This window comes from Petaurus breviceps, unplaced genomic scaffold (genome assembly GCF_028583685.1).
Source record: "Petaurus breviceps papuanus isolate PSGF00001 unplaced genomic scaffold, PetGlider_PUasm1.0 47, whole genome shotgun sequence".
Classification (NCBI taxonomy): domain Eukaryota; kingdom Metazoa; phylum Chordata; class Mammalia; order Diprotodontia; family Petauridae; genus Petaurus; species Petaurus breviceps.
In genome coordinates, this window is record NW_027186349.1 from 2,786,854 (window position 1) to 2,801,890 (window position 15,037).

Consider the following 15,037-nt stretch of genomic DNA (forward strand, 5'->3'; position numbering starts at 1 on the left):
ATTATGTTCAAAATTACACAGAGAAAATCTCTGTTAATTCCACTCTAGTTACTGCCTATGTGAAAATCAGGCTAAACATTTACTTTCTACATTTTATTTCAAGGATGCAAAATGACTTAAATAAGTATTTTTAATAAGCTCTGTTCTTTCCCTAACATGTAGGGGATATCTGTATTTGCATCCCTTTTCCTTAGGTAAATAGCATCTCACAGAGTTCTGTACTCTAGATGAGAAATTGCTTCCAATTTTAAATAAGAACACAAAATTTTCAAATTATTTATTTAAAATATTTAGATAGTTATTTGTGACCACTTCACGTAAGACACATTTTGATGAACACATCACATAATGTCAATTAACTTGTCACTAACATCCACTAAGAAAACTATGATAGTCAAAGTTAATGGAACTAGATCATCATCTTTAGTAAGTTCACAAGATTAGGAAAAGAGATCTGGAAAGGATCAAAGGATTTGCAACAACTTTATTTGGAATCTGGCAACCTGAGTATGAATCTGCTACTCACTACCTATGTGACTTTGGGCATATCATTTAACCTCTATCAAACTTTGTTTTCTTAATTATAGAATGAGAAGTTTCAACTGCATGATTCCCTTCAAATTAAAAATCTGTGATTCTATGAACTTGAGATAATTTTCTACTTCTATTTGACTATGGCTGCCGTATTTTTTTAGTTGAAGAACATCAGGTGTTCACTGGTTTATCTTTTGTAAAATACACTACCAAATTTCTCAGTCCTTTCAATACATTCAAAAAAGCTGTTAAAAGGCAAAGGAATTTCACTGATAAGTATGACTTTGTTGATGGTCTGATTCAAGTTTTAATTCTAGCAATGTGAGAAATAAGCTATTCCATTCAACGAGAAGGAAGTATTTAGTGTTATCCATTTACTATGAATGTGCCCTACACTTGATATATGTGGTGCTAATCTGATATTGGTTGAATTAGCAAATGAAACATCTGAGAATTTGTTGTTGTTCCTGTTGTTTTAGGGGGATAGATACCAGAAGGACCAAGTATTTTCCCTGTATCACTTATTTAAAGCTTCCATAGAATACAATTATCCTCCAAAGACCCATTTCATATGCAATTCAAATGGTCATATTGAAATTACAGAATTTATTCTTTGTTCTGTCTTCTGAAGGTCTGTAATCATCTTGAGATCTTCTTTACTCTTAAAGAGTCTTCACTGTGTCATTTCTTGCTTCTATTCTTTGCATTTTTTATCACTATAATCACATCTTTTACATTCCTTAGATGCAAGACTATAGCTATTTTGGAGAATTAAAAGGCTAAATTTGTTGGTAGAAATGATGGCCATCAGAAACATAAACTTAATGAGAATATGGATCTCTTATCTCCATCATCTATAGCTATTTTTTCATCTTTATCTATATCTTTTCAACTAGTTACACCCTGACTTGATTCTATTTGCCCTATTAGATTCTCCTTAAAATGTCCAAAATATATTTGATTTCCTTTTCTCCAAATGCTTCCCTTCTAAATTTCCAATTATTTTTAAGGATACTACCATAGTTCTAATCATTTGGTCTTTCAAATTCTGTATCATCTTCATTTTCTCACTCTCAATCATGCCATATGTTGAAACATTTGCTAAATAATGTCATTATAATCTTTATGACATCTCTCAGAAAATGTCTCTCATTTTCTCCACCCATATAGTTGCCTTATTTACACACACATAATTTTTTACTTAAGGTAATACCATAGATTTCTAATAAACCTCACAATTATCCTTACTCAAATACCTCCGCCACTCAGTTGCCAATGTTAGATTTCAAAAGTACAGGCCTAACCATTCACCTCCCCAAATCAGGAGTCTTTAGTGGTTCCAAATAACCTTCTGAACAAAATATGTATTTTTAAGCACATATTATCTAGCCTCTTTCTTTCCAAACTTATTATGCTTTTTTCTCCTCCACCCTTTCCATAATTCAACTAAACAGACATACTTGGTCATAGCATTTCATGTTCTGCCTCTTTGCATTGAATATATCTCATGTAAAACATATTCTATACCTGAAGCTCTGCTCCTTTCTTTACACTGGTACCATAATGTCTTATTTCTGATCTCACTTTCTAATACAGGTCTTTCCCTTTCCCCTCACCCCAAGCAACTTCTAGTGATTTTCTCTCTAACTTTACCCTCCCTATTCTCTGAATTTATCTTGTATTTTCTTATTTATTTATATATTCTCTTTCTTATTAGAATACATGCTTCTTGTGAGAAGAGATTGGTTTTACCTTCCTCTCTATCTTTAGATCTTAACACTTTGCCTGGTAAATAGTAAGTAAAATTAATGAATGCTGGTTGGTTATTGGCTAACTGATTCATATTTGAACCAATGTTTGCTTACTCTTTTAGATTCCCTCTTTGAGTTTATCTCACCCCATCTGCTACTTTTGACCTCAAGAATTATGGGCAGCTCTCACAATTAGGCCTTTCTTTGCCCATTAGCTTCAGATTCTTTTTTTCTATGTGTCTAATAAATGAACTCTGAGTAAAAATATGAAATTGGAATTTTGTAATTCTCATTATGTTTAGATACTTTTTCATACTGTTCTTGATCTTTGGGGTTTTCTAAATGTATATCAGCTTTTATAACAGCTGATATTTGTATAGGGTGATCTTAATGTATTAGTGAAATTTTAAGCTATTAAAGTAAGATTACTTAGAATATTTATCTACTTTTGTTTATATATTTATAATTTTAAAATTACATTAAGGTATTTTAAATACCCTGTATACAACTTTAAAGCAAACAGAGCACTTTTAGATTCATTATATCATATGGGTCCTCAGCAAATCATATTAAGCAAGTAATATATGTAATATTATTCAGAGTTTACAGTTGCAGAATCTGAACCCCAGAGAGATTAAATTACTTGTCCAGCAAGTGTGTAGCAGATATGGATGAAGTTAAGGTCTCTACTAATTCCAAGGTTACTACAAGGTGTTGTCCATAATACTCATCTTTTGTGTTGCCAATAAAATTATATGTACCCTAAATGAATAGTTGGATTTAAAATTACTTGAACTGATAATGGCAAAAATCTCATTTGTACACTCCAGAATAATTGTCTCTTTGGGGAACTGTGGCCCTGTACTTTTTATTATTTAGTTCAAATAGCTATAGTCTGTGAACTCTTGCTCAATAATTAGTATTTACTGTAGTACATCTTATGGGCCAAAGCAGAACTAATAGTCTTCAAGTTATCTCTTGGCTCATATGCTAAAAAGAAAAAAAAACAATCTGTTTGAACCTCCTTCAAATAATGTCCTTGGCTTTGTAAATCAATGAAAACTTAATGAAACATTTATTCTTCCACTTCATACCATTTTTGAATGCCAGAAAGAGTAGCTGGGTTCAGTCAGAAATAGTGACATTCTGAGATAAATCACCCAGTAATCTAGTAATAGACATTCCTGCCAGTCCAATATAACCTCTAAATTAAAGAACTAATAACAAGAGTCCAGGTTCCAGCACCTGTGGCACATAGTCAGTGGAGAAGAAAACATCCCAATCAGCCAAGCTTAGTTTTTATATCCCTGTGTGTGAGTCACATATGGCAATAAAAGCACTGCTCTGAGTTAGAATAGCTTTGTAAATAGACTCTAGTTGACTTGGGATGTGCTATTAAAGACATGCTTGCCTTATTGTGAATTAGCCAGAATGAAAACCATTCCATAAGCTAAGGTGACCTGTGAATTATCAACAATATCAAATTTAGATCAGAACCTTTACTATTTGACAAATAGTTAGAATTATTTAGTTGGGTAATATCAACAACACAAAGTTTATAAGATAAATTACTAAGAGGAATGAAAGTTTGGCTTGGTCTTTATATGTCTGCATTCTTAATTACTTTTAGATTTTAGATAGAATAGCAACAAAACAATAATTGTTAAAGGAAGGCAATTGTTCTGTCTCTTTTAGGACACAAAGGAATAAAAAAACCACAATTCTTTCTTTGTTCCATCTTGTTTTATGTACCTGGGATTCAACTGAATTGCTCATTTTATTTCTGCCATCCATTATCTGCCACTAACCATGAAAAAGATCCTATGTATACATACATAGTAGTCTCTCTCTCTCTCTCTCTCTCTCTCTCTCTCTCTCTCTCTCTCTCTCTCTCTCTCTCTCTCTCTCTCTTTCAGTCTCACTCTCTGTGTCTCTCTCTCCCCCTCTCTTTCTGTCTCTTCTGTCTCTCCTCTACTTTCCATATATGTACATATGAATATATAGTGTATACAGACATGAAAACACACATATGCTTTCTACCATAGATACACGTATGCACATATATGTGTGCATACAGACATGTGTACATACATGGATATGCATGTTATATATTATATATGAATATATACAGTGCATGCATATATGTATACACTTACTAGCTGATCATATACATGGACATTGTATTATGTGTGTATGCACACATACATGTATATATATATCTTGAAAGAGAGAAAGGAAATGTGTGTACACATAAATATACATACATATACATATGTATATCTACACACGAGTGTACACTGGAGGGTAGAGAGTAGAATTGACCTGCTACATGACAAAGGAACAGGGAATTCCAGAATAGAAGACAAGGTGAGTAGAATTGTTTTTCTAAAAAAAATTGATGAAAGAAAGGAGAAAAGCAAAGTCATAGCAGGAGTGATGCCTTCAGCAAGTCCTGAGTAGAATAGCAATCAGATTTTTTGATTAGGATAAAAAAATCAGGAGGTGTAAAACATAGGGGCATTTGGAAAGATAAAAGAATTTGATATGATAAGTGAATTAGATTTTGATCACTGAAGTGACATACTTTTGTCTAATGGTAAGATCAAGGTTATGATCAACCTTTTGTGTTATTTTGACTGAGCTGAAGTGGAGGACTTGAGGTAGAGGCATTCCAAGTTTGAAGGTGTGTCTTTCATTCCTTTCATCATAATGCATTATAGAGAGATGAAAATAGAGAGGAAAATACAGGGTATAAAGTCAGCCATTCCACTTTTAGTCCTCATAGAAAATATCTGAATTATAGTTCTACCATAATTCACTGTTTCTTTTAAATTATTTTTGTTTTGTTATGATCCCTCAGGATGGTTTCTAAAGGTTATGGGGGTGAAAGGGTGTGAAGATGGAAAGACTAAGGGAATTGAAGAATACACTGACACAGGCAGTGCCCAAAAATGACTTACAGGTAATTCTTGATGACAGTGAGCAGTGAAAATGGGAAATGGGGATTATTAATAAAAATGAAATGTCATGTAAGGGGGATGGCACCTTTTTCAGATGATTATTAACCTTTCTTTTTTAATATTAAAGTAAGAGTTTACCTGAAATTGAAGTCAACCTCCTTTACCCCATATTGGGATGGTTCTCATTTCATTTTGGAAGGAAATATATATTGATTTTTTAATGTCTTGCAAAGATAACTGAGTGTGTTTCAGTCCTCACATTTCAAATTTCCTTTAGTACTCTCAAAAGCAGTGTGATACAATAAAGGTAATGCAGTGCAATGGTCTCATCAAAGGACTGCTGGCAGCTAAACTAAACCTTATGTTTTAGAATGGTATCTATGACTAAAAGACCAAACCACAACAAACAAGGGGATGGTAAAACAATAGGTTTATTTAGTTTATGAGAATAACATTGTCCAACACAGAGATACATGTTGACAACAAAACTTCAGTTTTGGTTGACTGCCTTTGAGCTGAGCGCCAAGATTATTCCTAAACTAAAATCCAACTTCCTATAAGAGGTATTCCCCACCCTTCCTAAATCAATGCCTTTTTTACTGTGAATTATTTCCAATAGTTATTGTATAAAGCTTGATCGATCTATCTATCTATCTATCTATCTATCTATCTATCTATCTATCTATCTATCTATCTATGTATCTGAATATTGACTCTACCATTATATTGCAAGCTACTTTTGCCTCTTTTTGCATACCTACTGATTATCACATTACCTGGCTCATATTAGACACTTGATAAGTATTTATTAAATGGAATGGGATAATCTTTATTGTTCTCCACAGAGATGAAAGTTTTTCATGAAAAATGTAGACAACCCTATGTATAGATTGTACCACTTTTGAGATGACAGGACACTGTCTTAGAGGGCCTATTTATGTGGTTAAGGGGATTTGAGAGACAACATCACCAATGCAAGGTTTTCCTTTAGGCATGTAACAAAGAATCATTTATCTGTTTATCTATGTTGTGAGGGTAACTATCCTATAGCATCTTTATACTCCCAGAGACATCATTTGTCTCTGAAATTTTATCTACACAGAAGCTTAAGAATTCTCCCCTTGAAATTTTGCCTGCTACCTCACAACTCCTTCCTCCTTTGTAATGTTTATAAATCTAGCCACAGAATGCCACAAGTGGAAAACTGGTATTTTTACAATCAGGACTCTGCATTCCATTTCTGCTACATGATAGTTGTGAATTTGGGTAAAATATTTCATCTGCCTCAGAACTGGTTCTTTTTATTTATAAAATTATGAGAGTGATGTTGATAACATTTACCTCACATTAATCAAATGGACCAAATAAGGCAATATATATATTGAAAGATTTTTTCTTGTTTATTAAAAGATTTTATTATGAACTAAACACATCAACCAACATTGACATTTCATTATTAATGAATAGAAAAAAGAACATTCTACATGTAAATGTAAACATATTAAATATGAGACAGCATGATATAGAGGGAAGAGATGTGACTTTGAGATCAGAAAAAAGTGAGTTCAAGTCCTCCTTAAGATATATGACTGGCTAAATGATACTAACAAAATCCTTTAAGCTCTTAGTCCTCTATGATAACAACTGTCTAAGACTACAACCTATAGAGTGTATCAAATGAAATAATGGTTTTCAAGTTTTTAGCACAATACCTGGTGCATATTAAGTGTTTAATAAATATCTCTTCCCTTCCGTTTCCCTTCCCTTTTCTATGTCACATACTGAATTATAAAAGGCTTTACAAAAAAAGCACTACAAATGATGATGATGATGATGATTTACTACTATTACTACTACTACTATTACAACTGCCACCCTGGGATTTAATTCACCTCAATCTTAAATTAATCAGAGGCAATTAGTTATGTCATTACATCTATACTTAGATTATCAGATCCCTATTTGCCATATTTCCTCCATACTTTACAAAGCAAATATCATTTTACTTACTAAAAGAAAACAGAAATAAAATAAGTTGACAGCTCTGCTTTATCTATCTCTTTCATTTCTTATCTTTGTTTTGGCCTCCTTTCCACATACCTCTTCCTAGATCCTCTTCTTTGTTCCCCTAAATACATTTGCTACTTTATCTTTTTATCTTGATCATTCTGAGCCTTAATATTCTTGATACTCTTTTTGGAACCATATTTTTGCTTCTATTCACCGTTTCAGTATTCCTTTTATCTTCTACAGTGTCTTTTCAAAATATAACTGGGTTGATGAGTTCATTCTGCAATCAAATCTGTCTTTAGAAAGCTACCCTTTTTTCTCTTCTTTGGAATTGTTTCCATTTATGTCTTCAGAATTTTCTGATTGAGAATTATATTATCTCTTGGACCCACTTCTCCACAATTTTACTCTATGTGTGCCTAAGCATTATTTCTCTGCACTCTTTAAAATCTGATCTCCTGAAATCTACTGTGCCTGTAATACTATTCCCAGCTAACCTCTTCTTCTCTATTATGCATTTAAGGAAGAGTGGTGACTTTCCCTCAAGATTCCCATAATCTCCTACAGAGCGACAAGTTTCTATTCACTTTTAAGATTCAGATGAAGATTGAGATTCACCTTCTTGGTTCCTCTACCTTCAGAATATGAAATTGTGATTATGAAAGTTGAGAAATTATTCATGACTCTGTAGGGCTCACATAGAATAATTTCCAGCAAAAGTATGGAAAAACTGAATTCCCCACCAGTACTATTGCACACATAATGTCCTATTGGGCCTGTGATTTGTATCTCAAGCTCCATATCTGTGCACACACACACACATACATACATATATAACAAATAAATGGTTTTTGTATGTTTATTTATCTACATGTCTCTAAACATAAATGCATATGCATATATGTATTTATAAGTACATGTACAAACACATTTGTGCATATATTCCACTGATAAAATTTATATTGTTTTTACCTTTACTCAAATCATCATGACCATTTTCCTTGCTTCTACTTATGGTGAATCCTTGATGAGCATATCTTTGTAGTAATCAAAGCTCTTTTGTTCCCTCACTTTTTCCCCCAACTCCAACCTTTTACAGATTATATTTCTGTGAAAAAAATCATATTTTCTAGAGTTATATTTTAGTCAAAGGTTTCATTTCTCCATCTTGATGATGTCAATTTCATCAATTTTCCTCCTTCCATTAGATCTCTCATTCACCTTTGACATTTCAGATTATCTTTATTATATTTACAGATTAAAACCCTCTTTTCCTTTTTTTTAAATTAAAGTGAAACATCCATCTTCCTTTTAATAAGAGAGAGATATTGCTTTAGACATGCCTTTTATAAGAGGATAACCTTCCCTCATACATAACTCAAATACAGTAACAACCACTCAGCTATGGTAGAAAGATAAATATCAGACCCTCTGTGCAAGTCACTGTACTCTTCTCCTTGGGTTCTATGCTTGCACCAATTTCAGTTCTTTGACCCTCCACAGTTCCTTCTAATAGAATACTGGGAGAACTTTCATGGCAAATTGTGATGTTGTATAAAAATAAAAATACTAATATAAGTCTGTCTTTTATTTATGATGGAATATTCTACTATTAAAGAACTGAAAATTATAAAAATAATTTAGAAGAATTATTAACCAAGTTTTTTTAATGCAAACCTTGGATCAACAGTCAAATATTAGAATTCAAAAGAATTATCTCTTCCTAATCAGTCATGCACAGCAAATATTGATTTTTCTTCCTAAGCTCTAATGCAAAAGGTCCCTTCTATTGTATCAAATGTATTTAAGAATGAAGATCTACTCCAGCAATTTTGTTTTTCCTGCAAAAATCAAGCCTTCCTTCCAAACATGCTTACATTTTCAACAAATTCAGCTCAAAGCAAGCCATTAAATAACAATATGCTGCTTTCTCAGTAATTATATTTTAGTTAAAAATAGAATACTTATTGGCTGAAGTGCTATATTGCAGACACTCCCCCTCAAAGATAGAAGAACACAATTGATTCTTTTCTTTCCTTGTAAAAATACTTTCTGCAACTGGTAATTAATTCAATTTACTTGATCGGATTTGAACAGGATGTTACAAATGTTTAGAGCACCATGTGGTTAGGTGATTACCACAGTCCTGTGGTTCTCAATTATCCATATGAAGACCAAATGAATGAGTAGTCAAATGGGGACAATTATCACATTTGCAAAGAACATGGCTCTCTGGACAGAGTTTTCTGCAAGGCTCTTTTGCTATTACAAAGTCAGTATCAGAACATTTACATCCTAAGGAGAGAAGGACAAAGCCAGACAATTCAATTATTATTATTATTTGCAGGATGACTTCTCCATGGTTTAAGTAACATTGTTTTCCATAGTTTATTTTAGCACACCCTAACCTTTCCTCAGCATAGCACACTCACAATTTTAGGAGGTTTGTAGATACAAGCATCAAGACAAATGTATTTAACTTCTTTCGAAGGGAATATTTATCGGAGGAATTACAGTTGTCAACTAATGTGCTACATATTATATCATGTGTTTTGTCACTGGGCATAAAAGGAGAGGATGAGTTAAATATGAAATGAATCTGTTTTTAAATCTTAGAATAACAAAACTCAAGATTTGGGGTAATTGTATTGTTTAAAGAGGTTCAAAATAAAAATATCTACCTAACAGGAGTCAAGACAGTTGTTAATTCAGTTACCATTGAGATAACAGTAAGATAAACTTTTTATTTCTTATTTGATATTGTACATTTATTTACAGCTAGAAAAATGGAGAGAAATACAATTTTAAAATGATGATTTTTATGATAAGTGTGACACTCAAAGAGACATATTCTTCCAGAAAGTAATTATATATGTGAAAAAATAGTTAATTATTAAAAGCCGCAAACCTTCTTAGCCATCTATTTAAATTAAGCACTTAAATATAGGCAAAAAAATTAAATATTGCCCATACTACTACTTAGAAAAAAGTAAGAAAAATAAATCATTCTTTACAAAAGTGCTCAAATCAGAAATGACTTATTTCCTGCCCCCTTGATACCACTTTTTATTTTTTTTTAGATTACATCATTCATTTCCACAAGATTTTGAATTACAAATTTTCTCCCCATTTTTCCCTACCCACCACTCCAAAACAGCAATCCCACTGAATATCCCCTCCCCCAATCTTCTCTCTCATATATCTTCCCCCACCCCCACTCTGACTTTCCAGGAGGACATGGTGGATCTCTATGCCCCAATGCCTATATATCTCATTTCCCAGTTACATGTAAAATAATTATACACACACCCACACACACACATATCAACTTTGATTTTAAAACTTTGGGGTCCAGATTATTTTCATTCCTCCCTGGTCTCACATACTCGCTGGGAAGATAAGCAATTCAATATAGGTTGTACATGTGTAGCTGTGCAAAACATTTCCATAGTGGATATATTGTGAAAGACTAACTATATTTCCCTCCATCTTATCCCACCTACACTTATTCTATTCTCTACTGTGATGCTGTCTTTTTTCCAAAAATAAGGGTGCTATCAAATTCCCTCCCCCCGCCAAGCCTTCCCTCCCTTCCATTCTGCCCCCTCTCTTCCCTTTCCCCTCTACTCTCCTGTAGTGTGAGATACCCAATTTAGTGTGTATGTCATTCCCTCCCTATGCCAAATTCAATGAGAATGAGGTTGAGTCATTTCCTTTTGCCTTCCTGTTCTTCCCCTCCATTGTAACAATTTTCCCTTGCCTCTTCTATATGAAATAATTTTCACCATTCTTTCTCTCCCCATCTCCTCTCATTATATTACTCTCTCACCTCTTAATTTCACCTTTTAAGTATCATCACTTCCTATTCATTTGGTCCTGTGCCCTCTGTCTATGTATACCTGTAGACATATATACACACACTCACATATGTATTCATATGGCCATATACTCTCCTATAAAGACATATATGTTTGTATACATATATGTATGTGTATACACACATAAACATATATATGTATGCATGCATGTATTCCCTTCAAATATTCTCATACTGAGAAAAGTTTCATAAGTTACAGTTATCATTTTTCCATGTAGGAATATAAATAGTTCAACTTTGATAAGTTCTTTACAATTTATTTTCTCTGTTTACCTTCTCATGCTTTTCTTGCTTCTTGTATCTGAATGTCAAATTATCTATTCAGTTCTGGTTTTTTCATCAAGAATGCTTGAAATTTCTCTATTTCATTGAATGACAACATTTCCCCCAAAAACATTATACTCAGTTTTTCTGGGTAGGTGATTCTTTTTTTTTTTTCAATAAAGGTTTTATTTTAGGATAAACAAAAGTTTGATGCTTCAGAAAAGGTAACAGCTTTGCAATGGCAGATTATAGCAGGCCATTGCCAACACTGCGTTAAAGAGTCAAACACAAAAATAAAGAGATGGGAATGCCAGGCAACGATGCAATGCTCAAGTCCAATCAGACCCAGGCGCACACACACACACACACACACATTGGCATTCTCCATCCAGTTCCTGCCATCAAGTCCCATGTAGCATCAGAAAAACAAGTTTGTGCCCAAACCTCCCCCCAGGCGTGTGCTACTGGACTTGCCTGATTCACTTTAAAGTCAGCAAATTTTCCACTTAATCCCCCTGGAGTAAAATATTTCAAATACAAAAGTTTTTTTGTGCCTTTCTAAAAAGGCAAAATTATAAAAACACACACATACATTACATTTCAGGTTCGGTGGCCAATACTTCCAGCAATTTAAAAGATGTCAACATGCAAATAGAAGCCATCCGTTAAGCTCAAAAAGAAGACAATACAGTTAATCGGTTACAGTAAACAGCAAACGGCAAATGACTGAATCTTTGTTATATTCTAGATGAACATAAGAGAAGTTCTTTAAGACACATTGGAGTGGATCATGCTTACCCTGAGAGCAGAGGATTTCAGCACATAAATGCACCACCTGCCTTGAGCCAGCCCCTGGACACAATGGAGGATGAAAAGCCTTCATAAAGACAAGATGGTCTTGTTTATAATTTCCACTGACTCACGGATCTCATCTTCCTTGATCACAAGGGGAGGCGTATACAGGGTATAAGCCTCCAGAAAGGGCCTTTCCAAGGAGCATGATGTAAGGCCTGACAATTTCCATGATCCACAGCCAGCCACCTCCCAGTCCTTGCTAATCCCGTCTGTATTTCATCAGCAATGACGAGAACCTGGAACTTGGTGCAGAGCTCTCTCACTCCGGAAAGATAGCCCGGACCAGGGACAGCGATACCAGCTTCCCCCTGAATGGGTTCCACCATGAAAGCAGCCACATTGGGATCCTGGAGGGCAAGGTAAAAAGCAGGTAGGTCATTGTACAGGATAATCTCAAAGCCAGGCATAAATGGTCCAAAGCCTTCATACCTTGAGGGGTCAGTTGAACTAGAGATAGCAGATAATGTTCAGCCCCAGAAGTTTCCAGCTGCAAAAATAATCTTTGCCTTGTACTTCTGAATGCCTTTAACATTCTAAGCCCATTTCTGAGCTAATTTGCAAGCAGTTTCTCCAGCTTCTACTCCTGTATTCATTGGCAGAACTTTGTCATAGTTAAACAACTTCGTGATGTACTCCTCATATTCACCAAGCACATTGTTATACAAAGCTCCAGAAGTTAAGGCTAACTTATCAGCTTGACTTTTCAGGGCATCCACAATTTTGGGGTAGCAATGGCCTAGGTTCACAGCACTGTAGGCATTCAGGAAGTCAAAATATTTTCTGCCTTCCACATCCCACACATAAATGCCTTTTCCTTTTTCCAGGGCTACAGGTAAAGGATGGTAGTTGTGGGCACCATACTTAGCTTATTGTTCATAGATTTGCTCTGAGGATGGGGGCCCTGGATGGTTCTTTTGATTGTGACTGATGCAGCAGAAGTCACTGAAGAGTGAACACCCTGATGAAGCAGAACAAGGGTTTGCAAGTTTGTGAGTCTGGAAAACATTTTCTATTTAGGGAGAATCAGAGATTCCTGACAGCAGCTCCTGACAGGCAGAGGCAGAGGCACAGGGGCCTACAATGACAGAGCCTGGGTAGGTGATTCTTGGTTTTAATCCCAGCTCTTTTGTCCTCCAGAATATCATATTCTAAGCCCTTTGATCCCTTAGTATAGAAGCTGCCAGGTCCAAAGTTATCATGATTGTGTTTCCACAATATTGAAATTGTTTCTTCCTGGCTTTGATCTTTCCTTGATCTGGCAACTGCAGAACCTGGCTATAATATTCCTAGGAGTTTTCTTTTGGGGATCTTTTTCAGGAGGTAATTGGTGAATTCTTTCAACCTCTATTTTGCCCTCTGGTTCTAAAACATCAGGGAAAATTTCCTTGAGAATTTCTTGAAGAATGATTTCTAGGTTCTTTTTTTTTGATCATGGCTTTCAGGTAGTCCAGTAATTTTTAAATTATCTCTCCTGGAACTATTTTCCAGGTCAGTGGTTTTCCCAATGAGATATTTCACATTGCCTTCTGTTTTTCCATTTGTTTGGATCTGTTTAATATTTTCTTGATTTTTCATAAAATCAGTAACTTCCATTTGCTCCAATCTAATTGTGAAGGAATTATTCTCTTCAGTGAGCTTTTCAGATTCTTTTTCCATCTGGAAAATTCATCTTTTTAAGGCATTCTTCTCCTCCTTGCCTTTTTGAGCCTCTTTTGCCATTTGAGTTAGTCTATTTTTTAAGTTTTTTTTTTTCAGTCAGGTTGTTGACTCTTATTTCATAATTTTCTTGCATTGTTCTCATTTCTCTTCCCAATATTTCCTCCACTTTTCTTCCTTTCTAAGCTCCTCTATAGCATGTAACCAGCTCACATTTTTCTTGGAAGATCTTGGTTCAGGAGTTCTAACTTCCTTGTCTTCCTCCTATTCCATGCTTTGATCCTTTTTGTCCCCAAAATAGTAGTGTAAAGTTGGATTTCTCTGTTTGCTTTGCTTCTTTTGCTTGTTCATGTTGCCTCTCAATTGTTTGACTTTTGAGTCTTTTGTCACAGTAGAACTCTGCTACATACCTCAGGATCTCCATCCTAGACTGCAATCCAGATCCAAGCAGGTTAAAACAAGAGCGATTACCCCTTAGACTGGTCTCTTGTTCCTCCTACAATCTGCAGAGCAGGGGCTCTGAAGCAGCCACATGGGGGTGTCTGCATGACCATGGAGCCTCAGATACTTCTAGCCCCATGGGCAAAGGCCAGATCACAGTCATGAATTCCAGGTCCCAAAGTCCACACTTCACTGATCTCTCACTTTGTCCTTAGCATCTATTGGTTGATAATTCTGGAAACCTCCACAGCTGCTGGTAAACTGAAATCCCTCCAGCCAGTGGCTGGTCAGGATGCCCTGAGGTCTCAGATGGGGCTTGGCTTGGCTTCCAGAGTGCTGTACTTGCCACTTCCTGCCCACCTGCAAGGCTGTCCTAAGTGGGAGGTTAGCTTCTCTGTGTCATTTTGTGTGTTCTGTAGCTCCAAAGTTTGTCTAGTCATTTTCTCATGAATTGGAGGAGGTGAGAGCCAGAACTGCATGGAAGTTCTAGCTCTACTCTGTCATCTTGACTCTGTCCCTCCAGATAGAATTTTTTGAAAAGCCTTCAGGAGCTGATAGTTTTTTTATGGTTTGTTGCTATCCAAATACAGACCTAGATATTAAAGCACAACCTTCTTGTTCTTCCTGATGCCAATAAAAAGTGTCCTCAATGGATTTTTCTCACTAAGGATTACACTTTAAAAATTGTT

The 15,037-nt window shown here is 35.0% G+C and overlaps 1 pseudogene; it reads right to left on the reverse strand.

Annotated features, from left to right (window-relative positions):
- Positions 1 to 12,324: 12,324 nt before the first annotated feature.
- On the reverse strand, positions 12,325 to 13,257 carry LOC138171798 (ornithine aminotransferase, mitochondrial pseudogene; annotated as a pseudogene).
- Between the last annotated feature and the right edge of the window lie 1,780 nt (positions 13,258 to 15,037).